Genomic DNA, 13,363 nt, shown 5'->3' with positions numbered 1-13,363 from the left:
AAAACACTGTCCTTTAAAGAAACACCATTCATATTGCACCTCCAGTTTCGATCTGTGCGTGATGCTGAATCCGTGGTTCACGCGCGAGGCTGTGGCCTTTTCCCTCCCATAGGCTGCCACATCATCTGCGTTCAGTAAATTACAAACCCTGTCCATGTCTGATGCTCCCAGGTCCAACCGTGCCCCCAGTGGCAATGCCCAGCCCCCCCTTGAAAGATCCTGAATCAGCTCACTGAATCTGTTTATCATGGGGGCCTTGTAGATAACGCTCCAAGACAGCAGTACTGCGCGGAAAGTAGTGTACAGCTTACAAACCTTGTTTCTTGAAACCGAGGTGTGGTGTACAGCACTGTCACACCCTTGGGGCCTGGCCATCACTTTATAAAACCCTCAAAAGAAAATGAAACACATTTATTAAGGACACATTCTAGAAAGCAACAGCAGTGGCATGAATACACCAAGATCCACTTAACACAAAATGACATTTCCGTGGATTGGGGTGCCCCAACTCAAGGTGCCTTGCCATGGTTAACCATGACCTGTGGTTGTTGGTTAACCAACAATGGCATATGCTGCCCAGAGATGCGACACGAGCCCAGTGTTACAACATTCCATCATGTTGTGTCTAACATCCGTTTTGCTTGTGGCTTGTAAATCAGAGGTCCCAGTCATCTTGTACTACAGTGCCCTTCAAAGTCAGGAGGTGAGCTGTAATTTAACAAGTAAAAAAAATGTTCTATGTGTATTGCTGTTGTGCCCATAAAGTCAAAGTAAGCACATACATCATTCTGTTCTGGCATGATGTTCGCTTTACAGTGCCAGTAAATCATTTGCTAATGTTCATTTCTTTGTTGCTGATTTGAGTAGTGTTTTGCCCTCTTGATAGACACACAGACATTCCAGACCTTCTGCTTTCTAGAAATTATTCTCTGGTGCTCCAAGATTAATTTTTCACTTGTCTGGTTCCAATTCTCCACTGGTTGAGAGTTGTTCTTTTCTTGTCTGTGTGGGGTGTAATCAAACGCCCCAAATCAATGGAGCTGAAGGGCCGAATGGGAAAAGGACTTGGCAGCAGTCAGAAAACTGCATGCTGAAAAGAGACCTATTTAGGCATACTATGTGGGTGGCTGTTTTCTGTAGTTGAGATACAGAGAAAGCTAAAACTAAAATGTGATCAATGTGCAGATTGGGCTCAGACTTAAATGCAGCCTTTTTAACCAAAACTATCACCCATCAAAAGATGGTGCATTGGGAGAATTCAGACCCACTTTTCAGCAAAAAACGAACAGCAGATAATTGAAATTGTATTTCATTAATGACTGGAAGAAACAGTCCTGTACTTTCAGCTGTCATCTTTAAAAAGAAAAACAGTGCTGTGTGAAAAGATAGAAGAAATCCATTGATGCAAAAGCAAAATGAACCCTGATCAGTAAAACACACAGTGGGCCTCATTACGAGATTGGAGGTAGCCTTGATGGTTTTACCAGAAGGGCTATGTCCAAACGTGCATCTGGGTCTGGCACACGCGAATGAGCAATTACTGGGTTATTCCGGCCCATCCGGTCCCGGTAATCGCCCTTTCAATGGTGCTGGGCCCGTTACATCCCCATTTCCATTTGCGCCTCATAGGGATCAATGGGAATGGGGAGGGTGGTAGCACCGGTACCGTTAATAATGGTACCGGTGCTACCATCATGTTCTGCTCGTGGGTGCCAGTACAGCCACCAGGTCAGACCTGGTGGCTGCAAGGGCACCCGCAAGCAGAACTTGTAGTATGGCGGTACAGTAGCAATGGTGCCGGTAGCGATACTGGTGCCATTGTTGCCTTACTGCCATACTTGTAATGAGGTCCAGTATGTCAAAGAATAAAGGCTGATGTTAGAAAATATCTGTGAGCTCCCTTCAGCCAAGGACAAACGGTGGGTCTCTGGGAAAACTTCACAAAGGACTTCCTCCACTGAAAGGCTGCTTTGTGCATCCCAACTGTTTACAATGGCAATACAATGTGGCCTGCCTGAAAGGTGTTGAAAATCAAGTGTCCCCCATACTTGGAGTCTCTGAAAGCTCAGTTATGTTCAGGGCAGATGGCCTAGATGGTGCAAGACCAGAATGTAGGGGGGAGGTGTGAAAACAGGGGCTGAAATCAAGGCTGAAATCTGAAAGATATTACAGGAAAACAGGAGCTTTTCAGATCAAAGGGTGGTCCCCTTCAGATAAGAGGACAGGATGCCAGATGTCTGCAGTGGGGGATCTCTGTGTGACCGGTGCATCCCAGGTATTTACAAGCTGCAGCCTACTATTCAAACAACAAAGAGACTAAAAAAACACTAGTCAAGAGAGGCAAATGACACTGGGGACAGGAGTCCTCAAATTTGCATACATGAAGATTTGATACTAATTTAAATGGACTATTTTCAATTAGGTATTTTTCTCAGCAACCATAAGTCAAACTTTCTTGATTGATGTGTAATTTCTTAGGTCATTTCCTGGCACTTTTGTTGAAATAAAATTCATCCACCTGCCACTTTGGGGATTTTAATGGTGATCTAAAAGGTGTTCCTGGCATCTCTGAACGTGTCCCGGATTTTAGAGTTGGTGAACTGAAGGAGGGTAAAATTAGGAATGTGGAGATTAAATTACATGTTCATAGTTTTTACATTTTTTGTGTAAACAGCAGAACATTTCCAAACGGCATGCAACATAATGAGGAGCTGGCGGCAGTTTTTATTAAATTCCTCATGAGTAGCTGAAGCGGAATATATGTATATTATGGCAGTTACTGGTAAAATATGAGGTTTTGCCACAATACTACATTTTGCCAAAAAGCTGACATAGAAACAAAAGGGGATTTCAAAGGGAACTTTCCATATGTCTGGTTCAGACTCTTAAACCAATCCATAAAGAGGGGCTAGACTTGGGAGGAGAGAGAAGAGAAACTGTCCAATCCTATTTGTGAGAACTCTTGCAGGGAACTGCCCAAGATTGTAAACTTGATATTGTCATCACTAATATATAAAGTTGATGCACTATGAGGAAGGGACAGAGCTGCTGAAATGTACCATCTGACAGCCACAAGGAAACACCAAAAGGAGATTGTTGCTGAGAGTGCATCCTGTTTGAGCTGTCCATTACTGGGAAGGCCTAAAATCTGACTGGGTCCTAAGGTGGAGAGCTGGAGACCAGACTTGAGAGTGGCGTAACCAGACCCCTGGCCTGTACTTCCAGAGGGTCCTGAAATGCAGCTTGCTTTTCTGAACTTTACACAGAGGCTGTCAATGTGAGTGTACATGAACCTTTTGAAACACAACGGTGGGGGAATCTGCTGGCCTCAACTCATTTCCCTGTATTTTGGGCAGGGGTGGGGGTGGGGTGGTAAACGGTGCAGATCCTTAGTCTATTTAACTAAAAATAATAATTTAATGAATTCTCCTTTTCAGAACACCATATTTGCACTGAAAACTATAGACTGTAGTGTAATTGGGTAATCCTATTTTGCCTATTAACCTTGACTTCTTTTTAGGAAGAGTGTTATCTTTGTCCCTAAACTTAAAAAAAAAACTAAACTTCCAGCTTCCCCAACACAGTGGAGGGGTGTCTAAAATCCCAAATTCTAAAACCATCCCAATTTTTTACCATCCAGCTTCCCCAACACAGACCTTTAAGTGGAGAGGGGTCTGAAATGACAAATTCTTAAATCATCCCAATCATTCTGTCCAACTTACTCAATGCACACCAAAGTGTGGGGGTTGCGGGGTGTCTCAAAAGCCCACTGTTAAATCACCCTGTGTTTATTTACTGCTATCCTTTTAACCGTGCAGGAAAACTGAAATTGTACAGCATTGCAGATGTAGAGTAATGTTATTCATGGACCAATGTTGATGTTCATTTATTTTGAAATTTGTATAAAGTAAAATATTGTTATTTGAGTTAGTTATGTAGAGAGAAGTTTATTGTGTTGTGCCACGGATAAAGGGGTGTGATATTTTATTGCGATTTTCTATTAGCTATCATCCAAATAAATACAAATATATTTCCTGTACACCAGCTTGGTACTTGGCTCATTGGGAGCTCAGGGGAGGGATCCAAGGGGTGTGATGTACATTAGAAATAGGGCTGAATAAAGAACTGACATGAAACCGTATATTCTATGACACCTAAATTGGGAAGGCAAGGAACGCCCTGTGTTGAGGGTGGTCGCTCAATACACTATTACAAATGACATTCTGATAGTAATGTACTCTGAGGAACAACAGTCATTATCCACTTGTTTGAGAGTCATTTGTCAATAGATGACATTGCATTTCCCACGGTCTTAGAGAAATTCTCTGATGTGTTTCCTGAAACTCCCTAATGCTCTGGAAGTCACTCTTCTCTGGCTTCAAAGGCCATTCCTCAGCATTCTAAAGTGGTTTGACATGTATTACATCATGGGGTAACAGTCATTTTCTGCAGGCCTAAATGTTCTTCACTTATGCTCTAAGGGTACCTGTATGTTTACATTTTTGTGTTAAGGGGACCCTTCAGCCTCATTTTCCTCATTTGCATGGCAGATTGCAAAAGGGGAGTGGAGAAAGGTGGCGGAAACGCATTTATACTGCCGTTTTGCACTTCGCTATGCAAATTGGGTAAACACTGCCTGCCATGTATGCATGGAAGACTCTGGGCCTCATTACAAGGTTGGCGGTAAGGGAAAAACTATGCCGGTAAAGCATTACCGGCATCGCCTACCGCTCCGGTGTATTATGACCCGGCAACCCTCTATAAGCGGCACCCTAAATAATGGTGCCACTAATAGCAGCATGGGCGCATAATCGTGCCCCTCCGGGGAGCAAATACCGGCATGCTGGTAATAGGAGGACATACCAAGCCACGCGGACATGCAAATACCGGCATTGCGAAGCCGGTAATCACGGGCTGCACGATGCCGGCCATACAGGCATCCCGTACCACCCGCAAACAGCAATCATCAATCAAGCCAACTGCCACAGGTGCACACAATCCCCACAGGTGGAGTCAATGGAGGCTGGGCCAGTATAAAATGAACACACCCACACCCCTTTCAAAACCAAAATGCTACCACTAGCTGTTGCAATCATGGCACTGGAGGACAAGCCAATACTGCTACAACTACAGCAACAACACCAAATACAACAACAACTACAGCAGCAACAACAGGCAGCACAGAGGAGATGCAGGAGGAGAAGGAGGGTGAAACAGGCCCAACAATTACCACCAGTGCAGCAAGCAGTGCCTCGTGGGCAGCCACCAATCCCTCGCATCAGACCCAGGCCATTTAACCTAACCCCTGAGCAGATCCACACCCTGTACCGGATGGACCAGAACACCATCACCACCATAGTGGACATGATACACAACGACATTGCCAGCCTCATAGAAATACGCATTTCCATCCCCCCGCTACTAAAGGTGGTGTCCGTGCTCCACTTCCTGGCCACAGGCACCTATCAACACACAGTGGGGCAGCTGCATGGCATTTCACAACCACTTTTTTCACGCATGTTGAACCAAGTGCTCGATGCCCTCCAGAAGCACGCAAGCACCCACATACCCCTACCACAGACTGCCCAGGAGATAGCCGACACCAAAGTAGGCCTCCATGCACTGGCAGGTATGCCCAATTGTGTTGGTGCCCTGGACTGCACCCATGTTGAATTGGTAGTCCCCCATGCCATAGAGGCGGTGTACCACAATCGCAAGCAATACCACTCCATCAATGTGCAAATTGTATGTGACTCCAGCAAGATCATCACACATTGCTGTGCCCAATTTCCCAGATCAAAACATGATGCCATGATGCTGCGCAACTCCATGCTACCCCGTCACATGGAGCGACATGCTGGACTACGTGCCTGGCTGCTTGGTGGCCCATGGCAGTGCTTTGTGGCACTGATGTGTAGGGATGCATACTCCACCTCGGTGGGAAAGGGGGGGTGCATACTCCACCTGGGTGGGAAAGGGGGGGTGCATACTCCACCTGGGGGGGAGAGTTGAACCTCCCAAACAGAACATGACACATCACTGGCACACATTGTACCATTCATGCATATCGAGCACAACAAGTAAGAGGCACAACCAGGCCACCATGGGTATCACAAGCAATGCATGACTGAACAGGAATGCAACTGGGCCAATGTGGCTAGTGTGACCATGCACAGTGTAGAATACACAGCATGAATGGAAGGCTAAACATTGTCGTACAACCACAGTACATCCGCCTCAGCATGCATCATTACACCCTGCATCATCTATTGAACGCCATCCATCACTGAACTAGAAGTTATAAACCTACTCAAAAACCTCAAACCTTCCCCTTGTAAAGGGGACACATGCCCACCTAAGCTCATCAAGGACTGCGCTGACCGATTTGCACCGCTCTTCACAGCATTCATTGATGCATCTTTCAAATCAGGCATTATCCCTGACAGCCTTAAGGAGGCTTGGGTTCGCCCTCTCATAAAAACAAAACAACTCTCGACCCTCTTCAACCTAATAACTACAGACCGATAACTTTCTCGAAACCCACTCCATTCTAGGGACCAGGCAATCGGGATTCCGGAAAGGACACGGCACTGAAACAGCCTTGGTGGATCTAAAAAATCAGATCACCCAAATCATGGACAAAGGCAAGCCAGCCCTACTGCTTCTCTTAGATCTCTCAGCAGCTTTTGATTTGGTCGACCACAAGACTCTAACATCTCACCTCACACACTCAGCCAACTTCTCCAAGGAGGAAGCTGCGCGTTGGGTCACCTCCTTCCTTGAAGGAAGAGCCATGAAAGTCTTCTCAGACATAGCAAACGCTACACCCACCACAATCCACTGCGGAGTCCCACAGAGATCCTGCACAGCACCCACTCTCTACAACTTATTCACGAAGCCTCTCTTGTACAAGCTTGACTCACTTGGTATCGCGTACACGAATTATGCTGACGACACCCAAGTACTCTTACCTCTCACTGGGTCATACTACGAAGACGCTAAGACACTCCACACAATCTATTCCATCATCCAGGCTTGGATGGCGGTCAATGGCCTCTGCCTCAATGGGGACAAGACAGAAATCATGATACTAGGCCAAAAGAACACCCTAGCCAAACTCGATAAACTGTACGCCAACTTTACCATTGACAACTCCACTATCCCCGTTTCCACAGCCGTCAAGACGCTGGGAGTTTACCTAGACTCCTCTCTAACCATGAACAGACAGGTCAGCGCTATCACGTCATCCTCTGCGCATACCATAAAACTAATAAACGCCATCAAACCATACTTATCCAAACCCAACTGCCTTTCAATAGCCAGAGCAACCATTGGAGCCAAACTAGACTATTGCAATGCCCTTATGGCAGGCACATTAGCATAAAACCTAAACAGACTTCAAGTCACTCAGAACAATGCCCTCCGTGCCACACTAAGCATCCCTAGAAGGGAGCATATATCCCTGGCCAGACAATCAGCTCACTGGCTCCCGGTCAAAGAGCGTATCGCGCTCAAAATCCTCACCCTCACACACAAATGCCTCACACTCTCCGCACCCGCATACTTATCTGAAATCATCTCCAAAGCCTCCTCTACAAGACCTACCAGGTCACAATACACTAACCTACTCCACATCCCACGCATCAATAGAGCTAATGCCGGCGGCCTAGGCTTCCCTTATGTTGCTGACAAAGCATGGAATGCACTACCCACAGGCATGAGAGCAGAAAACTCACTCCCTATTTTTAGGAGAAAACTCAAGCTCTCACTCCTCGCACACTAATTTGTAACCAACTGCTAACCTTCTTTAGCTCTGTAAATATGTACAAAATGTTTGCACCTGTGTTCTTCAACTAGGTATTAACATGTTATTATGTAACCAAGCCATGTATGTAACAAGCGCCATGATGCCCCAGGGCTGATGTGCGCTTTACAAATCCGAATAAATAAAAAAATAAATCCAGACTACCACGCCTCATAACAGTATAGTATGCATCAATGTTACAATCTTGCATATGTACAGGGACATGTGCATGTCCACCCCAAATAGCTGCAGCCATGATTGTGCCCCCTGAAGGTGGCAGCTCAGAGTGACACACTCCTATTTGTGTTTGCTTGCAGGTGATGGAGGATATCCCTTGAGGCCGTGGCTACTTACCCCTGTGCGGAACCCGCAGAACGGCCATGTAGAGGACTACAATCGTGTGCACACCCATACCCGTGTTGTCATTGAGCAGACCTTTGGCCTGCTGAAGGCGCGTTTCTGCTGATTTAGCAGTTCTGGTGGGGCACTCCTATATAGTCCTGAGAAGGTGGCAAAGATCACAATGGCCTGTGTCATGCTGCACAACATGTGAGTCCAGAGAAATGTACCACTGCCACCTGACATTGACATGCATGCACCGGGTGAGGATGATGAGGATGAGGATGGAGACGGAGGTGAAGTAGCCCCCTTGCAGTACGTGATGCACGGGATGACCATGCAGTACGCCAAGCACTGATTCACAAATACTTCTGAACCACAGGGTCTATAATAGACATGTGTCACTGACACACTGGGTCCATGTGGACATGCACACTGGGATTGTTGGGAGTTGGCCACTGAACACCATCACACATAATATGGATATACACAAAATGAACAATGTCCAGCCATGGAATTTTGTTCTAACAGAGATAAGTGTGACCACTCCCCAGCCCCAACCCCAGTGAACTCCCAAACCCACCCAACAAACCCCAAAAAAACCCAGTGCACTTCCAAACCCACCCGACTAACCCCAAAAAACCCCAGTGCACTCCCAAACCCACCCAACAAACCCCAAAAGTCCCCAAAATGTACTCCATGAAATGTCCCCCTTCACCCACAACCATGTATACCACTCCCATTGTCTGGACACTCTACTTCCAGGACTTTTTGTTCTCCGGGGTGGCATCTCCGAGTGCCGTGCACTCCTCCGGGTCAGCCGCACAGGGCTTGCAGGGACAGAGGATGCAGGTGTGCTGGCTGTGGATGTGTCCGAGGAAGGTTCCACGCCCGCTCCAAGGCATGGACGTTGCATATGGAGTAGGATGGAGGTGACGACTTGGGTTACTGCACTCAGACAGTCCCTCATGAGCACAGCCGACACATTCACAGCAGCTGTGTTCGCTGCGATGTCCGCTGTGGTCCCTGCAATGGCAGTTGCTATGCCCCTCCTTGTGTCCTCCCCATCGGCTATATTCTGCCGCAGGAGATTCAGCATGGCCTCCTGTCGGGCCTCCACCCTCGACAGGCGTGACTCCAGGGTGTTGGTGGGAGCTGGAGTGGTGGGAGCTGGAGTGGTGGATGGTGCATGCACGGGGCCTACATCCTGGGTGCTGTCCTCCTCGAAGGGGCACCGGTCCGAATCCCTAATGTCTGAGTCATGGAGGCAGGAATCATCACTGCTGTTCATGGTTGAGGGCTCGATATGGGGGAGGGGGGTGGGCAGGGGGCTTGGGGTGGGTGTAGATGTCACTACTGTGACTCCCTCAGGGTCCACATTGGCATCCAAAACATCCTCGGTGGTGGGTGGCGCATGAAGGGACATCCCTTCGACTGTTGTGGGTGTGTGCTGCTGTTCCTGATGTGTGTCCGGCACACTGGCAGCAGGTGTTGTTGGCTGGCTTTCTACCCGGCCAAGCACACTTCCTGTGGGTGTGGCCTGTTTGTCTGGCTGGGGTGTGGTGGTGGCGGTGGCCCTTGTCTTATGGTGTGATGTGGATGCCCTTGCCGTCCTCTCCTGACTGGCATCTTCCTCATCAGTGCCTGGGAGTTAGAAGAGAAGCAGGTCATCAGTGATGGTGTCACATGCTAGCGGAATACAATTCTGCTTTTCAATATTCATACATTCATGCATCCATGTCTTACAGGTGTGTGCCACTTGGTGTTCTGAGGGGGCATATTGGCAATTACTGCATGGCAGGTGGCATGCCATTGATATGGGGTTTGTGTGATGGTTACATGGGCACAGTCCTGGTGTGTTGCCCGTGTGTTGGTTATGGGATTGGCACTAAGCATGCATTTCTGTGTGGCAGGGTTTGGGCCGCAATCTGGACTTGGATATGTTGATGTGGGTGTAGAGACATGCATTGCCTTGCCTAGTCTCGCTTCCACATCACTTGTGCTACGTCATGGTTTCCCATACAGGGATGTGCAGGGTCACTCACCTCCTTCTGGGGATGATGCCGCACCCATCTCCATCTCTCCAAATCCCTCAATCGACTCAGGATCGATGAATGTGCTAGCAGTCTCCTCCCAGGGCATCAGCTTTGCAGGTGAGTGGGGACCCCCGCCTGTCGCCATGGCCGCCCTCCTGTTGCTTGACAGGATGTTTCTCACCCTCAAGCGGAGGTTGTCCCACCTGTTGCGGCAGTCACGCACAGTACGTGGGGTGGTCTCCACAGCCGACACCTTCCGGGCAACCTCCTGCCAGATTTCCTTTTTCCTCATCTGGGCATCATGCTTCATGTCATTAGCTTTCATGATGTCTGTATGTGCAGCGAGAGTGTCCGCCAGCATATTTAGCTCTGCGTCGGAGAAACGCTGTTTCCGCTGCCGAGGGGTTGTCTTCCGGGTGGCCTTGCACATCCTCAGGGTTTTTCAACACAGCACAACACGAATCGACTGGTGGTTTTGGAGGATTGCAATGGATTGTGTTTTTAAAGATGGCCGCCGGCCAATTTCCCGTTCCGACGCGATGACGTTATTTCTGGCTCCGGTTTTATGAGCCCAGTATTAGCATGCTGGTATTACCGGGTCGGTATTTAGGGGTTCCTCCTAGGCGGTGCCGGTATCGGCGGGTCTCGTGATGCCGCTATCTGGCGGTTGGAGGGCCTTTTGCGGCATGTCGGTATGGCCATTACCGGCATGGGGGCTCACGCGCGCTCATGCACTCGTAATCACCCTCTATTAGCGGCATCATACGAGAACGGACCCGCTCGTTCCGCCATGCCGGTAATGACCACGGTTTTACCGCGCTACTCATAATAAGGCCCTCTGTTTGCAATGGATTCCTATGGATTATGTCTGCCTTTTGCTAGTGCAAAAAGCCAGCGGACTGCATGTGGATCCACAGCATTTGCACCGGCATGAAAATCTATGCCGTTGCAAATGCTATGGTATTTGTATGGCAGAGAGGAAGGGATAGGTGGAAACGTAAGGTGCAATCCTGCCCCTCCACTCTGCTATACAAATCAATGAAAATGAACCATGCACCAGCCAGTGGCACTGTTCTTGGACTACTGATTAGCATGAGGATGCCTATCAACATTTTGCTAAAAATCTATGTTGTTAAATAATTTACATTTCCTTCTTATAGTGGTGCGATCTGAGGTTGGGAAAGTAAAGCCCTGCTACAGAGAATGGCGAACGTGTTTCTGTACCGGTTCTCAGGGGCAAGCTCTTCTATCTCCACTTACATTACCAACATACAAATGGACCTTCCCTACATAACTGAGCTAGCAGCCAAAAAATGTTAATGTTAAATGTTAATGTTAAAGGTATTTGTGTCACGCACCGTCAACACTGGAGTGGTCCCCAGCTGCTCTGGTGGTTCTGAAAAGGATGGTGTCAAAGAAAGGGGTGTTGGGAGGGTATTAGGTTGTAGTGGGAATAGCAAAGTGAGAGTTGTGATGTCCTGTTGGCAGCATCAGTTCGGTTTGCACCGTTCGCTGAGCTTAATTGCGGTTTTCTGGTTGGCTCGACTTCCCAAGTGCTATTGAGCCAGGTTATGTGTTGTTAGTCTATTGTTGCAGTATGGTGAAGTGCATGTGGATTGATGCACAGAGATGTGGTCTTGTGAGTTTCTGTATTGGAAGTGTTTCCGGAAATGTGAGATTTTAGAGTTGGGTTAGCAGGTTTTCCTTACCTTTTGACTTTGCGTTTCTGTGCTCAACATCTAGGATTAGAATGTGTGTTTTGTATTGTAGTTTGTCTGCATTCTTGGCAGGCATGTTAAGAAGTGGCAGTTTTCCTCTGTGTTACTCTAGTGCTTCCCCACTGTGGGTTGGCAATGTTTGGGTTAGGGGGTTCTGATCCTTCCCTGCCCGTCCCTTAGGGGGTTCTATCCTACCTAAGTTGCCTCTGTGGACTAACTGTATGTGGACACTGGTTGTTGGGCTGTCATCCCCGCCCTCTGGTTAGGGTAAATTAGGTTAGGGTCTTGGGTTACTCCTTAGGAATTCTTGTTTCCTGTTGGGTGTGTGATTCCTAGTTGTTTCCTTCCGTTTCTGGATCAAAGAGCCAAGTTTTGAGTAGTTTTCTGAATTCCAAATGATTCCTTGTGTTGTGTATGTTTTTTGGTAGGTCATTCTAAGTTATTGCATGACAGGTGAGAGAAAGAAGATCCTCCAATTTATTTTATGGTTTTGATTCTAAGAGAATGTTGTTGCTTGATCTGAGTGGTCTTATTGGATGGTAGACGGTTGTTTTCTCAGTTAGGAACTCTGCTCCTTGGCCGTGGATTTCTCTGTGCGTTATGCACATCATTTTAAACCTTATTTGCTGTTTGATTGGTAGCCTAATGCAGCATTTTCAGCACTGGGATAGTGCGTCGTCTTCGTGGTGATTTGAACGGTAGTCTGGCCGCAGCGTTTTGTATGCGCTGAAGTTTCTTTAATTGCCTTTCTGGTAGTACTAGGTATAGGCTGTTGGCATAGTCTATTTTGGACATGATGAGTGTGATGATGGTGATTGTTTTGTGGGTGAAAGAGAGGAATCGTAGGATCCGTTTTTACCATGTGTAGGAGGAAGAATATTTCTTGATTATGGCGTTTACTTGTGGTTCAAGTGTTGGTTTATTGTCCATCAAGACTCACAGATTCTTTACTATCATAGATTCAGACAGTGCTGTCCTTAGTTCCGTCGGCAATGGGATGTAGTGATTGTTTTCCCCGCTTTTGGATATGATCATTATTTCTGTTATGCCCGGGTTGAGTTTGAGGCTGTTAGTGTTCAACTAGCCATAGAGTTCTTGTGGGCAGCCTTCCAGCATTGTGTTTCCCTCCTGTGTATCTTGTATTTTGTAGATGATCTGTGTGTCATCGGCGCAATTGTAGCATGTGAGAACATGTTTTTTGATGAGCTTGATTAGTGGCATAATGTATATGTTGAAAAACAATGGAGAAAAGGAGGATCCTTGTGGTTCTCCACAGGTGGACTTTCTTGGGGTGGATTTGAAAGGTTTGATCCATATGGTTTCTGTTCTGTTTGTTAGGAAGAATTTAATCCATAGTAGGGCTATGTCAGTGATTCCTATATCTTCCAAAATCCTGATGAGAATGCCATGATGGACATTGTCAAATGCTGCTGAGAGATCCAAAAGTATTAGAGCTGTGCTCTTGT

Source organism: Ambystoma mexicanum, chromosome 12 (assembly GCF_040938575.1).
Source record: "Ambystoma mexicanum isolate Mex_15411 chromosome 12, UKY_AmexF1_1, whole genome shotgun sequence".
Classification (NCBI taxonomy): Eukaryota; Metazoa; Chordata; class Amphibia; order Caudata; family Ambystomatidae; genus Ambystoma; species Ambystoma mexicanum.
Note: the sequence above shows the minus strand (reverse complement) of the source record.